Raw genomic sequence first — 17255 nt, 5'->3', positions numbered from 1 at the left:
ATGTATAAATTAAAAAAAATCCAAAACCTGACTGCCTTAAAAACTACCTACAAAGAAGAAAACAAGTCTAGTGGTCTAGAATCGTCGTGTACCTTAAAGTTCAACAGTCGGGACCCATTCAAATCGTGATCAAGTCAAACTTTCAGTGATTTATTTAAATTCCTCATAATATTTATTTCCATAAAATTCATAATTTATTTATTTTCAATACTTGTTGGTTATAATCAGTTCAGATCTACATATCAAATTTCATAGAAATTCGTCCGGCCGTACAGTACATTTATAATAAATATTAGTAGGATTATTCTTTAAAATGATATAGATGTATTTGATATATTACGAGTATTTGCAACTCATTCATCATCCCAGCCTATATACATCCCACTGCAGGGCACAGGCCTCCCCTCAGAATGAGAGGGCTTGGGCCATAGTTCCCACGCGTGCCCAGTGCGGATTGGGAACTTCACACACACCATTGAATTGCTTCGCAGGTTTGTCCAGGTTTCCTCACGATGTTTTCCTTCACCGCAAAGCTCGTGGTAAATTTCAATTGCAACTCCGCACATGAATTTCGAAAAACTCAGAGGTGCGAGCCGGGGTTTGAACCCACGACCCTCTGCTTGAGAGGCGATGGGTCAAACCACTAGGCCACCACGGCTTAAAGGGTTGACACTCATTGTCGACCCTTTTTTGCCCACATTGCACGGTTTATTTCCTGCACTAAGCCTGCACTGCATTTATTAATCGCTGCCGCAGCAAGTATAGGAGCGGATTCTCTCACACGCGAGATGCGCGGGCGCAGCGGTGCCGCGTTGTAATTGCGTGTGGCTCGAGTGCCATAAAGCAAAGCGCCCGAGTTTGAATATCCGCTCTGTGGGATGCTGGGAGGTATGTAGCTGGCTGCACAACAAGCAGTGGCGGATTTATGTTTTTTATGAGTGTAGGCCACTTTATATCCGCCGCCCTATGTAACTTTCTAAAATAATATTTTTTTGAAATCTGCCGCCCCTAGGCCGCGGCCTATACGGCCTATTTATAAATCCAGGACTGACAACAAGTAGGCTACACAACACAAACTGTTTCTAATTTAATTTGAATATTTACGACGGATGGTTATGTTTTTCAAGCGTAAGTATGCATGTATGACTCTTTCTTTGATCTCTTTGTAGCCCAAACAGCTAGACAGACATAACATGTGTATATCATTGCTAGCAAAACATGAGATATCATTAGATTTGTCAGAACTATCGGAGTTACACAGGTTAGTTATTATATTTTATATAGGTAATGTCATCCGTGATTGTAACAATATGGGTTCCAAATGAAAGCTAATAAATAAATAAATTAACCAATATTATAGGTATAATGCTATAGGTTTCCGTGGGCTGCGGTGATTGCTTACCATCAGGTGACCCACATGCTCGTTTTTCCAACTACCTATTTGATGAAAAAAATTACAATTGCAATGTCTAACAAAAATAATTAAAAATATAGGTACACAGTGACGTGGTGGTTATAACAACCACTTGACAAATAGAGCCTCATTGGGTTGCCTTATTAATTTATATAAACCTAATCTAACTTAGCTTAGATTCTAGACACTCCTTAGTGCTAAACGAAAGTATTCACAAAATGCCTCTACTATACATAACATGTGCTACGGGATCCCGCCGCCTTTTGAAAATTAAAAAGTCATACCACAATAAGCGTACTTTTTCCCGCGCTTGCGCAGTAAGTTACCTGCGCCCGCGCTGATAATCTAGTTAAATTTATTTATTGGCCGGCGCGCACGCTCGCGGCCCCGCCGCCCGCAAAAAGAACAAGGATTTACTACTGCACCATAACCTTAATAACAGCCGCCTAGCGTTTATAAACTTCGTACTTCATCCTGTTTTACTTGCTTGGCTTTCTATGAGCAGACTCAAAAATACTGCCAGTTTTTCGTAATCAAATGCGTTTACACCGCGTGCGAGGGATGTGTTTTTCATGAACCAATAGAAACGATTCATATGGGATATATAGATTCAGGGATATCCCATTAAAGGAGAATCTAACAGTCAACCATGATAATATACCAAACTTTATCAGCAACAAACATGAGCAAAACACACGTTTCAAACGTCCATCCTTTTTCATCACTGCCGCAGTGAAAGAGACGCTTTTGAGCAACGTAGTTTGTTTTGGTGCTATTAAATCTAACGACTACTCGGATTCCTAATCAAACTCGCAGCGCGGAATGCGGCGCGAGCAAAAACGGGGGTCACCGTTTGGTCAACGTCGCGCGCCGCGTCATAGCCACGGATAACTGCAGCCAAAAAACAGAGAGACCTTAAGACTGACCAGATGATGTGTCTTTTGTTCTCATTTGCTTATGAAAGAGACGGAGAGAAAGATTTATTTACCCATATTAGATAAATACAAAAAAAAGTTGAAATTATATTCTAGTAAAATCTGAAATTCTTAACCGTCAAGTCTAGAAAGTTTACGGCTAAAACAGAGGTGGTAGACTGGTGTTCATATATTGACCTGTGGCCTCTCAAACAGAATGTCGTGAGTTCATCAAATGATAAAGTGATTCATGAGGAAGGTTTATGGACATTGCCAACGACGCACCCTGGCTCCACACGTGCGTAGTTTTAAGGAAAGGGAGGTGAAAAGTGTGAAGTTACCGACTTTGCTTGTAGATTTTCTTCATGTTCATATCTCTCATTTTACAAAATTGCACCCATACTAAACCGGGGCGGGTCACTGGTTTAACCTCCTGAGTCCTAACGTTTTTTTAACAAATTTAGTGCTTAAGACCTAAGTTGTTGACCTGCTTTGTTATTTTGAAAATTGTTTAAAAAATCTTAGAATTCTTTATTCAATGAACAATTTGTACTTTATAAAGTACATTCGGCCGTTATTCTTAGTGTTAATTGGTCCTTTATAAAGTACGCGAAGACCCAGGAGGTTAAGATAAGAAGCTTAAGTCGGTTTCTGGCAAGTGGATGCGCCGCGGCTGTGGGTCAGCTGCGCGCGCGCCGCCACGCGCTTGTAATGTTGTTTACCAACTGAGGGCCAGATGGACGAGAGAACTTCAAGTTTCTTTTTGAATCGGCGAACTTTTTTTCAATAAGTGTCTTACTTTGTTAAGACCATTTTCTTAGGAACGGGTAGAGGTATCAAATAAAAATTAGTATAGTAATACGCGCCCTTTCCCTCCTTCATGGCTTTCTAGAACTAATATAAGCACAGAATAAACTGGAAGACATGTAAGTACCAATTTTCATTTGCTATGTTGTGTCGAACACAGAGAGATTCAAAAATATGTCTTAGACTTTCAGGATTTTCATTCATAATTAGACGACCGGATGGCCAAGTGGTTAGAGAACAGGACTACGAAGCTTGAGGTCCCGGGTTCGATTACCGGCCGGGGCGGATTTGTATGAATAATAGGAATGTTTGAACTCGGGTCTTGGATGTTTAATATGTATTTAAGTATGTATTTATCTTTACAAGATATGTTTATCCGTTGCCTAGTTTCCATAGTACAAGCTTTGCTTAGTTTGGGACTAGGTCAATTAGTGTCAAGTCTCCCATGATATTTATTTATTTATTTAATTAGCACACTCAGGACTTGAATTTCGCTAAACGATGAAGTTTCAGCTTCATTGTAGCGACCGTGGTCACAAGTAGTCGTATACTGAAGTAAACGTCGAACTAATTTTAACATTATCTAAGTAAGCTTTAGGGGACAAACTTCTCCATAATATTTCTTATGCTACACTCCCTCCTACAATAGACAAGCGCACTTTACCGGCTAGTGAAATGGAAAGAGCGTTTAGTCCTTCTCCACACCCCCCTACTTCCACCACTTCAAACATTAGTCAAAACAAAACCACCATAACTATCGATAGTTTCGAGTATGCATGAAAGAAAATACATGATCTACAAGATATAATTATGCCGAAAATACAAACTGAGACATGGATGCACAGAAAAACCAGAAAAAGAGACCAGCACTAGGAATCGAACCCAGGTCCTCAGCATTCCGTGCTGCGTGTTATTACCCCTAAACCACAGCTGGACAGGAATCTACACAAGAATTTTTCCTATACATATATATCTCAGGTTGCTTATTTCTACTTTGCTACTTAAGCACATCTATGTTGCGTCGACAGACGTACACTCTTTCGGAACCAACCGCTCACCCAGACAAGAGATGTCGCTACTAAGCAATCAAATTATGATTGTTTTTTTTGGAGTCTTTTTGTATTTTTTATTTAACAAACCGTAACAAATTTTGGAGTTGAAATAAAAAATACAAAAAGACTCTAAAAAACCAATCATAATATAATTATGCCTTCTCTGTCATTTATTTATTTGTCAATAAAAAAATATTCATTATCATCATGTGTACCTTGAGTGGATGAGAAGAGCTTTTAAGTAGACATCGACAAAGAGTTAGTTACTGCTTAGTCAAAATAATTGTCACGCGACATTAGTTTCGCCACAAAATCAAGTAACAAAAACTCAAAACAAAAGACTATGCAAAACCTTACGGACAAAAATCCAAATTTAGCAAAAAGCTTAAGCCATAATGTTGTGGGTTCTAATTTGGCCGGCACTTTAATCCTGCGCAGTCATCTGCATAATAACTTTCGTCGGGATTCAGATTATTTCGGACGACACCGTGTTATTAGAGGCATAATGCGCGCGCGCAGAGAGGGAGTGAGCCAGACGCGACACTTGATTAATCTTCGATTGCATGCTATCGTTGTGTGTAAGTTTCGAAGGCACGGGATAAAATCTTTTTGCTTTTTTACTTATGACGTGAACATGATTGTAAAATAACATCGGCCATTCATTTTTATGTATGGGTCACGAATGTTGAGTTAAAAATTACAATTACAACATTATTGAGTAACCTCTCATGTTGCTGTGCCCTTACAGTCACATGTGACTAATACCGAATTGTAACAACTGCTATGTGTAAATGTGATATGCAATGAATGAATAAATAAATAAATAAATCGTTGCTCCAATACAAAAGTGACACAAATAAAAAAAAGGAAAAAGTTTTGATCTTTAAATTTTAATTATTAATTAGCATTGAAAATGCGTTTTTTGCAATAAACAAACTTTTTATTTTATTAGTGTCGCTTTTGCGTTTAAGCAGCGATAATGACCTAAGTACACATCAAGGTAGTGTTTATGGAAACACTTGGGATTCCATTAACGCAATGAGCTTAGTGAAAGGAATGACAAAGATAGCACCAATGAAACAGCCCAATAAAACATTTCTTATAAAAAATCCAGTTACAACTTTAAATGACTCACAAACAATTTATATCTGATGCTCAAAAAACAAGTGAAAAACATGCTTCAACCGCAGCAGCAGTAAACACACATTTCACACTTTTGTCCTTTATCATACAATTTATGGCTTGAATAAATAAATAAACTGTCTGATACTGGTGGGATTGTAATTTTTTAAATAAATAAATCGTTGTTCGCGGTTAACAATACCCAACTCAGCTAATCACATCGTACTAAATTTGCAGGTTGACCGTGCTCTGTTTACCCTCATTCAAGAACAAGCTTCGACTGCGTCGACTCACATCTGGGACACCTGTAAATAATTCAGTCTACCCGTGATCTTATCTCATGAGGTGGTTGATACGTCGGTAGTTCGGTACTCGGGACTCCATTAAAAGTAATCACAGATTTCATCCCGTAGAAAATATATCTGACGTGACCCAGTGACCTTGCCTTGTTGACACTGTCGCATCTACCCATTTTTATTCTTCCGGCGGTACGCAAATCATGCGCCAGCGCCGCCCCTCGGATAAAAATAATTGCACCTGCGACCGCGCCATTATCTCAAACTATACACAATCACCGGCCATACTCTGCACGCTGGCAACATTCAAAACAAAAAACATAAACTACATCGCTTTGGAAACCATCCATTGCTGCCCAAGCTCAAAAACGTAGCAATCTGATTGCAATAGCCGCGTTATGAATGATGGATATGCTTTCTGTGTCGTGATTTTGTAGGCAAGATGATACAGTGTGCGCTCATTACAATATTAATCAATGCTTTCACATCAGGCTGGGATAAAATAATAAATAAATGCGGTCGTAATGTTAGTTGTGCAATAGTAATGGGCAGGTTGCGCGGGAAATGATAGAGTGGAGACAAAGCCGACGACGCTGATTGCCGGCGTTGGAGACGAAAGCTTCTGGATAGGGAATATGCAGGTCATCATCAGCCGGAAGACGTTCTCTGCTGAACAAAGGCCTCTCCTTTGGAACGCCACAATGAACAACAACAGGCCACTTGCATCCTCCGGTTTCCCGCAAACCTCACGATGTCGTCCACCTGCCAACGCTTCGTCTTCCGGTTCGCCCATTGCCACATAATACATAATGTAAAGGTTTTTTTTTTATATATTTTATTGTTCGACAAATGGAGATTTAACAGAATTTAAACTAAGGAACTGAAAGATACAAATTTGAAATTGATTTGAAATAAATATAATTGTAAATTAAAACAATGCAAAATAATTATTATTAATTAGCAAAGTAAGATCCATCATTATCATCAAATCATCCAAAGGGCGTCCCGTATTGGACATATTTAGGCCTCCCTCATGAGTAAAATAAAAGAAAATGTCAAATATAATCTAAAAAAATCTTGATTGCGTCAAAATGACGAATAAAGTTGGAGCTCAGCCCACATGTATGATAAGTTAAACTCTTTGTTTTTTCCTCCTTTAGTTTAACTGCAGACAATTAACCGTTTTTGTCGCAGCGTCATAATTTGTTATTGTATCAATTACCTCCCGCGGGCCAGTAATTGCATTGATGGGCCCGATTGGACGCTATTTAAGGAATCATTATTGATGTACTTGTTATACGACGTCACTAATGTGTAGCTTTATAATAATTAAAAGAGGGCTTTTGTTTCCACCAGAGATGTGCTAGGATGCATTGCGAGGACTGTGTTTGTTATGAACCAATAGAAATGCTTCATTTACCTATCTGATCTGAGCTGGTTCGCTGCTGCGCTGAGTGACGTTATGATAGATAATGAAGCATTTCTATTGGTTGGTTGGTAATTGGTATTTTTTTTTATAGGAAACCCCAGAATTCAAATTCAAATACCACAAAGGCCTTATTTTTTAACCCACTTGAAATCACGAAGAAGTTCTTACCATGGTCAAAGGAAAAATAATGTTACTGGAGACCATAAATTTCCGAAGGGGAAATATGATAGGACACTTGATACGAATAAGTTGCCGAAGGGGACATATTATTATGATAGGACACTTGATACGACACGACAATTTCATTCTTAACCTAATGGAAGGCAAAATGGAAGGAAAACGAGGTAGAGGAAGACCAAGATTGACCTTTTTTAACCAGGTGAAGGAAAGGGTGGGTGTCGTGTCGTATCAGGAAGTCAAACAGCTGGCCAAAGACCGTGCGGAGTGGCGATTACTCCACCGACAAAAGCCTAGCTCTTTAACAAGAAGACTTGAAATCACACTCTTTTCACATCTTCTTTCTCTCACACGGATTAAGACGAGGGTAGAAGAGAAATGAAAGAGATATTTATTTGCTGGAATACGTTTGCATAAGGTCTTACACCTACGAGTAGGTATTGTCAGGAACAGTATTCAGTCGATGTACAAAATCAACGTGCAAAATTCAAATTACAATGGTATTACGATTTAAAATTCAAAAAGTCCTTAACACCATAGAAACAGTGATCATGTAGCCATTCAGTCACCCTTGTTTTAAATAATCTACCATGCAACACTTTCAACTCGTCAGAAAGGTCGATACACATGTTACAGGCATTCCTCTTATAGATGTCGGAGTGGCGAGGGCAATGGGCGGTCCTTATAGTAAACAGAAACGCTTTTAAGATGTACATGCAAGCCCAGGGCAGGACTTTAAACTTTTTGTCAACGTCATCACAGAGATAGACAATACGGTCTCAGAGCCTATCGTTATCACGAGCGAAGCTGTGAGTAAAAACTAGTGTTTAACAAACGTCTTATCAAAATGCGTTTAGATAAAAGAAAAGCAATTGTTTCTATAATCAATATTCTATTTGCTATGATAACAGTCAAAGCTGTTTATGTCTCATATTGTTTGCATATCCATGTATGTAAAGACTCTACACAGGCGCTAAAGGTAAAGTCAGAGCGTATTTTTTCAGCTATGAGTTGCATAATTTCTGCTCAACACAAAATCTGTTGTGCCGTCAGACGAGCGTAATTTCTTCAGTTCCTTTCAACGCTTGTACTGGGTGTCTGTATCTTGCCATGCAATGTACCTAAGGTATAAAAATTTGAGTATTTACCGAGCAAATTTGGAAGACAGAAGATAATGATAGAAGAAAATACTGGGTGAATCCACTCAATACTTTAAGACTGATGATTCCCTCGCCCCCTCTCGCCACGAACTCAAATTCAGCCGGGAATGGTCATATGAGTCCGCAGGCAACTCTAAAGAGTGGTGGGTGGTGAAAGGTGTTACCGACGACGATGAGACGAGCGTAATCTTTTGAGTTGTGAGTCGCGTATTTTCGGTCATGTAATTTCCGCTGCATTCGGTTTCACACAACAGTCCAGTTTGTGCCACACTGAGTGAGTGCTGAGTTGAAAATCAGCGCTGCTAGCGTTTAACGCACAGATATTAGATTACACTAGATAACGCAAACACTTCAATGTATGAAAACCAACCGTGTCACTTTTTTATTTCTACTGTGACGTCTCAAGAGCGCATTAGCGATGTGAATTCCCCGATGTCAGCGCAAAATGGATTCAAATGCGCCGCCCGCTCGCGCCGTGGGGCTCGAGTCAGTCACTAGTCGTGATTAGTCAGTTAGCAGTCAAATTCAAAATTTCAAAATTCAAATTCAAATTCAAAATTCAAAAATTCAAATGATTTATTCAGTAAATAGGCCGCAATGGCACTTTTACACGTCATTTTTTAAACTACCCAGCGCTTTCGGAAAGACCATCATTGCCAAGAAGAATGCGCCGCAAGAAACTTGGCAGAAAGTCATTTTTCATAATAATATAATTACAAATAAAATACATATTATACAATTAAAAAAAAAAAAAAATACAAAAAATAATAATAAAAGAAATACAGGGATGTATGGGGTCCCTTAGTTAAAATACTAAACACTAACTATATCTACGTTCAGTGGAAGTGTAGAATGCTTCCACCGTCATAAATTTTAAAATAATAATAACAATAATTTAGTTCTGAAATATACATTTCAGGTCAAGTAACCATTAAGCTTTTGGATTTCGAAGGCAAGTTCACGTCTGCCGCCCCCAAAGTTAGCTCACACGCACTCATGTCATGCTCTGAAAGCAGAGCGGTACCGAGGGCATGGTATTGCTTCCGTTCCCATAAGCTCTATGGGATCGTCTTGGGAACTTCGACGTCGCGAGCCTGTGACTAGAATTTAAACTAAAATATAAAAGTTTAAAATCCATAAGCTAACAATATACAGCCTTAAACATAACAAGGGGATGTATAAAGTCCCTGAGTTAATAATAAAATTATTATACAGCAAGGGGATGTATGAAGTCCCTATGTTATTAATAAAATTCCTAATCTAAATAATTCAGAGATGTATATAGTCTCTAAATGTCAAGTAAACTAATTAAATTAATTATACAATCTTCAGAGGTGTAAAAAGCCTCCAAGGTCAAAAACTAATAAAATTATTAAAATAAAGAAATGGAGATGTATAAGGTCTCCAAATGTCAAACTAATAAATTTATAAATTAAATTTTGCAACGCGGACAACGGCAACAGAACCAGAAACTAGACACGAAATGCACCGGGACACTGCCAAGTCACACTTCACAACACTATACAATACAAATACACCGACATAAACACACACACAACACACACACACACACACACACACACACACACACACACAACACACACACACAAACACGAGTACATCACATCACACATTCAACATCCCAATTTTTCATCGGCTTTCAGTTTTGGCCATGTCGCATCATCACATAAGTACTCCTCAACTTATAGTAAGCTTTCTTCAGGAGTGCACTCTTTATGTATTCTTTAAAAGAGTTGTGTGGCAATTTCCATGCTTCTACAGGAACTTTATTGTAAAATCTCACGCAGTTTCCCACAAAAGATTTGCTTACTTTCCGTAGACGGAATTTAGGAACTGCAAGCTTGTGCTTATTACGAGTATTGATATCATGTACGTCTGACACTTTCTTGAAGGACTCGATATTCTTGTGTGTATACAATATCACATCATGTACGTACTGTGAAGCTACTGTGAGGATGTTTATCTCCTTAAAGCGTTCTCTAAGTGAATCTCGGGAGCCAAGGTTGTAGATCGACCGGACTGCCCTCTTCTGTAAAATGAAGATAGTTTCTATGTCGGCTGCCTTGCCCCAAATCAGCATACCGTAGGACATTATGCTGTGAAAAATAACTGAAATAAACTAGCCGTGCAGTTTCTACGTTGGTAAATTGCCTGATTCTTCGTACAGCATAGGCGGCAGAGCTCAATCTACCAGCAAGACCAGAAATATGCGGGCTCCATTGTAATACGATCCAACGTAAGACCAAGAAAAACAGTCTCATGCACAAGATTCAGATTCTCTCCGTTTAAGGAAATAATTGTTTCAAACTGTCTTACATTAGGCAACGAAAATTTATACACTTAGTTTTAGCTGCATTTAGTAACAAATTGTTAGCAGTGAACCAGTTCAGCGCCTCTGCTAAAATTTCATTGATGTGGGTTGGATTTTCTTGTTGCCTGTTTACTTTGAATATCAAAAGAAGTATCATCTGCAAACAATACTATGTTGCATTTCTGTTCTAGCAAGTGGGGCAGGTCATTTATATATACTAGAAAAGAAATGGACCCAAAATGGAGCCTTGAGGAACTCCAAGCTTCACCGCTGAGCCAGCTGACTGAGTTCTATTTATGTCCACTTTTTGACCTTCTATTTATGTCCACTTTTGTCAGTCTTTGTATGGGGCCAACCTCGACGTTTGGTCGGGGTTCGGACACGCGAACTAGATACATTTGCGTAATCTAGTGTAATCTATATCTGTGGTTTAACGCCTCAGTATAATGCTGAGTCAGCGACGCCGTTTCGCTGTTGCTTGGACACACAAAATTGTGTTTTATGGTACTTTTTTTCCATGTGTGTTTTTCATGTATTTCTTTTAGTTTATTTGAGTAAATTTTTGTTGTATTTGGTCTTCCGTATTATGAATAAATTGTTTCTTTCTTTCTTTCTTTGTACACAAATAGGACTTTGTATAACACCAAAAATACGCGGACTCGAATACTCTCTATGTAATAGAGTCTCCAACTCAAAAAAGAGCTCGTCCCAACCCTTATACGATTAAAAACTAAATAAATTATGAGTCGAGGAGTGTTTGTTTGAGTTTCATAATATCTTATAAAATGTTCCGTCTGCCTATTTGTTTTGCACTCGGACCGATTATCAACTACTCTATTTGATGCTTGTTGTATATTTAAGTAATCTACACATACTATTTACCAGAGCGGAGCCAGTGCGGGGCCTGTAGGCAAATTTATCATGGGCCCTTGATTTTGCTGCTAACTTTATATTATTTCAATATAATATAAAACATAGTCGATCATTTTCTAATACTCAAACCATCTTGTGTCTTCTCGCGATAGCTTCGTGTTTGGTTTTGTGTGGCAGTATGTAACACATTTTTTTAAAAAATCATGCCTCTATCTAAACTGTCATTTTATATCATCAGATAACAATGGTCAACGGGGCACATGGCTATCCGCCACTGAGTATTGCTACTAATAAAACTAATACCATTAATATAAATGAACCCTGGTGGCCTAGTGACTTGACCTGTGGCTTTCAAGCAGAAAATCGAAGGGTTCAAATGCTTGCACCTCTGAGCTTAACCAAATTTACCACGAGCTTTACGGTGAAGGAAACCTGCACAAACCATCGAAGCAATTCAATGGGTTCTGAAGTTATTAATTTTCTTAGGTCCCTACCTATGTTCATGTATAGTTATGTCCTTGTATTAGTCGAACAAACTGAATCACGCACATCCCATCCCAGCCTATATACGTCCCACTGCTGGGCACAGGCCTCCTCTCAGAACAAGAGGGCTTGGGCCATAGTTCCCACGCGGGCCCAGTGCGGATTGGGAACTTCACACGCACCATTGAATTGCTTCGCAGGTTTGTGCAGGTTTCCTCACGATGTTTTCCTTCACCGCAAAGCTCGTGGTAAATTTCAAATGTAATTCCGCACATGAATTTCGAAAAACTAAGAGGTGCAAGCCGGGGTTTGAACCCACGACCCTCTGCTTGAGAGGCAATAGGTCAAACCACTAGGCCACCACGGCTTCCCACTAGGCCACCACGGCTTCACGCACATATCAGGGTTTTTTTTATTCGACTGGATGGCAAACGAACAAGTGGGTCTCCTGATGGTAAGAGATCACCACCGCGCATAAACTTCTGCAACACCAAGGGTATTGCAGATGCGTTGCCAAACTAGAGGCTTAAGATGGGATACCTCAAGTGCCAGTAATTTCACTGGCTGTCTTACTCTCCACGCCAAAACACAACAGTGCAAGCACTGCTGCTTCACGGCAGGATTAGCAAGCAAGAGGGTGGTAGCAATCCGGGTGGACCTTGCACAAGGTCCTACCACCTTGTGGTGGAAATCTTTGTGGCTTTGTGTTACTAATGTCATATTGACATTCCATACTTTTGTCAAGGAAATTATAGCGAAATTGATCATTAAAAGGTTCCGCCATGGTAGGTACATACATAAATCATGTGGTAAGGTGTTCAATAAAGAGTCATTTTATTGTATTTTACCACGGACTTTTAATTCAACTGTCGAATCCGAAAGGTCACACGTATGAAACCACGTGTAAAGTGTAGTTGCTCATACATAATAACCACACCTTGCCATTAAAGTTTCTATGAAACACGTGGCGGATAAATACGGTATCGGCTTACGAAATTATGAATACGTTATTCACTATTTACAGCAAGATATAAGATAAATATCTAGGAAACGTGAATCAAATTTGAATGCGATAACGAGTCGCCAAATTTAATAAACACTCATGAATGGATTCATGATTTTTATTGATGATTAAAGTTTAAGTAGCTGATAAGTTTTCGGTAGATACATGTTCACTAGATCTCTGTTTATATCACAAAAGCATCACCATCATTTATGATTATCATTATCCCCGCCCGTAAGACATCCTGTTGGATATGATGCTTCGGTTGAAAGCAGCCTGCCTCCACCGCGATACAACACAATACACAATACTACTCTTTATTCGCTTCATAATATAGGGCAATACAGAAACAGGGTACAAGAGAAAAAATACAAGATTAGCAATAGGCGGCCTTGTCGCTTAAGAGCGCGATCTTTTCCAAGCAGCACGTTTTCGACAGAAAGAAGTAAGGACTAAATTACAGAGGAAGGACGTGATTGTGGTTGAGTGTGGAAATCTCTCCACGCGTAAAACAACTCGATCGATCATCATTTTTGAGTTGTGAGTTGCGTATTTTCAGTCCTGTTATTTTGGTTTCATTGACGCAAATATGACGCAAACTGGGCTTTTGTATAAAACCGAGTGCAGGCTGCTGGAAACTTGCTATGCTAAAACTAAACATTGTGGCTAGCTTTTATAAGTTAGTGCTCGTGTCTGTAAGGTTAACCGGGCAATCACCAGAGGAAGTAAAAGCTCCAGCACCGACCCGCGCCTTCTAAAATCACAATACGTCCAGATATTATTATAATAGTGCAGTGAATGGCAGCGGGCAAACACAGTGGTTAGCCCCGGGATGCGCCCATTACGCTGCGCGGGCGCACCGGCCGCCTGCGCCAGGGCTGCCCACCTCATACCTCTAATAATGTTTTCAAACAATATTTGTAACAAGAGTTTACCCGCGGCTTCGCACGCGTACACTATTCGATCTGGTAGTTACAATTGAAATTCCGAATTCCGGGATTTTACAAAATTCCTCTTTGAATTCCCAAAATTTATATCGTGATCTTCATTGAGGTTGTGTTAAGAACACCGGTACAAAATTGCATGACTCTAAGTCCTGCAGTCCAAATTTCAAGGTTGTATCCCTATCCCGTGGGAATATCGGAATAAAAAGTAGGCTATATGGTATTCCAGACGTCCAGATACCTATATACCAAATATCATGAGTCTAAGCTCAGCGGTTGTTATTTCGAGATTTCATCTCTATCCCGTGGGTATATCGGAATAAAAAGTAGCCTATGTGTTATTCCAGATGTCCAGCTATCTACGTACCAAATTTCATCCAAATTCGTCCAGCCATTTTAGCGTGAAGGAGTAATAAATATACACTCACACACACACACACACACACACACAAACTTTCGCATTTTTAATATAAGTAGGACTAACAGCACTGCGCTCCAAAATTCGTATTCTGTAATCACATCTGTATGTGGTTGTCAAAGCTGCTAAGTGGGACTGGGCCAGACATGTCTGCCGCATGAATCCGGACCGATGCGGACGAATCGTTACGGAATGGGTTCCGAAGGAAGGCCGAAGGAGCAGCAGACCCAAGTGATGGTGGGAGGACCTGAGCGCTTTTTAGCTCGATTGGCGCATGCTCAGAATAGGGAAGAGCCTTTTTTGTGGGATAAGTAAAAAAAAAACGTAGATTCGTCTGCTGTTTAAGATTAATAGGTACCTACTTAATAAGTTTTTAAAACTAACCTTTTTTGTTGACTATACATAAAGTGAAATATTCGTCTAATGCCAAAGTGCCAACAGCTAATTATATGAAAAAAAAAACTATATAAAATAAAGTTCAAAAAAAGTCAATTCTATCCATTGTGCTATTTAATTTCCGCGCAATGGAGAGAAAATCAAACTTGTTCATTAAACTCATTTAACTCTCGACGTAATTATCAACCCTCGCCTGCTACTCAGGCGGATATAACGCCACGTTAACGGTTAAAATGGCACGTATTATGCACTTTTTGTACAATCTACTACTACTTTGACTTTAAAATACCAAAATTTAGATTCGACAAACAACTGCGCTGGCAGCCCTGGCTGCGCGCGCGCCTGATTGGATTTGGTTTAATAACCATAAAGCACCTGCGCGCGCAGGTCAACCGCCGCCATTACTGCCCGCTCGCTATTATGTCAACTACGAGTAGAGTCCGACCAAACTTTCGGTTACGGTTTCGGTTCGACGTTTCGGCGAAAAATTAAAGTTTTAATATGTATGAAGGTCTTTGATGAATTAAACTGATGAAGGTAAATACTTTATTGTACAATCAAGGAAACTGAGTCACGTACCAGGATGGAACCTTTTCATAACCAATTTCGTTATAATTTCGTTGGCAGATGTATGGGATGTCAACATGACATTAGTAGTCCAAAGTCCACATTGGTACGTGAATCGGTCTTTGACTGTATAAAAGTAAAGAAGGAAACACAATTGACTAATGTTGAGATACATGTACGAAGGCGAACTCATTCCTTTAACCTCTACCAGTCAACCTTTTAGTCGATGTGGAGAGTATAGTTTGTTTCGGCAGTAAATGTGTCAAAATTAGTAACGAAACTGAAACTAGGATTCGTGGTATTTCGTGCAGCGTTCGAGAACAGTCAGCATAGTGTAGAGGCTGATTTGTCTTTACTTTGCTTTTTTACGGTTACCAAATTATCAATTTAGATTTTGTTGTTTTCATATAGCACAGAACACAATCAGTTGGTCTGTGGCCGGCCTTATCGAATAACGCTTTCATGAACACAAGTTAAACACAAATAAGCAAAAACTAAAGTAAACGCAAGTACCATCAGCCAAATATGTGGTCTCCCACCCTAAAGTTGATAATCGTTTGCATGTCATAAAACAATAATGCCAATAAACGTGTCTGTCAACTTGAACGTTCGACTTTAGTGACATATTCATTTGATAGGAACTTGTTTAAAAATTGATAGACCACCTATTTGGCTGATGGTACAAAAAAGATATTCTAGAGTCAACCTCTATAGTATAAAGTTTCGGTTTCGGTTTTACAATCTACTGGTTTCGTCTGGAGTCTAACCGCGAGTGTAGCAGACATTAATTTTCTACCTTCACCATGGTAACAAGCTATTGAGTACCCTAATTTGAGTAACGGTGCGATTCGGACTTATATTTTGAATGGAATTAAATTGACACACGATCATCGTACGGTTGAAGAAGCTGCGAGAGCCAAGGTGGAACCTTATTATATCACAACCACATTCACGATAATTTGTAAGATTATATGGAATTTCAACGTGTCATTTAAAGCGATATGGTTGCACCGACGCGTTTCAGTTTATTCTATTGCGATTCCCAGCGTGTTGGACAATACGGCCTCAGATTTCAATAAAGGTGAGTTAAATAGGTACTCTATGGGGTCTTACAATGCTGCTAGGTTTCCCAGCAAAATATTTCCGCTGGTACAGGCACTCTCTATTTACGTCTGTACCTAATTGATACCTACTTTTTGTTTGCATTTGAATTCTTTTGTACCTATAGCAGAGGCAGATCCAAATAACTGCATTAAATTAGCTACAATTTAATTATTAAACGAGACTAAAAATACACATACTCGTATTAACAAAACCGGCCAAGAGCGTGTCGGACACGCCCAAAATAGGGTTCCGTAGCCATTACGATAGAATTTCGTATTATACGGAATCTTCCATAGTTAGTATATTTTATACCTTAGGCTGCTATTTACTCTAAAAACTACTAATAATTCTCAAGCAAACTTAACCGTTATAGTTTTAATTGAAAGTTTGATATACTTACTACCATCCTGAATTTTTTCAAATGTCTCCACCACTGGTTTAGATTTTAGAGGGGGGGGACGCTCGATTTTTATGAAAATTTGCACCTCTAAAGTTGAATATTTCGCAAAAAAAATCGCTGAATCGAAGAAAAATCGTCTTAGCAAACCTCTAATGGTTTTTAAAAAGAAAAAGACCTATCCACGATACCCCACACTATAGGTGGATGAGAAGATGAGAATAGTCCCTGAGCAAAGACGTCCGCGGACGGACAGACAACAGACCGACATGGCGAAACTATAAGGGTTCCGTTTTTGCCATTTGGCTACGGAACCCTAAAAAATAACCAGAAGTAAAACCTACCTATAAACTAATACCAACTTAAA

Source organism: Choristoneura fumiferana, chromosome 10 (assembly GCF_025370935.1).
Source record: "Choristoneura fumiferana chromosome 10, NRCan_CFum_1, whole genome shotgun sequence".
NCBI lineage: Eukaryota > Metazoa > Arthropoda > Insecta > Lepidoptera > Tortricidae > Choristoneura > Choristoneura fumiferana.
The sequence above is the reverse complement of the archived record's forward strand: the minus strand, read 5'-3'. Positions refer to the sequence as shown.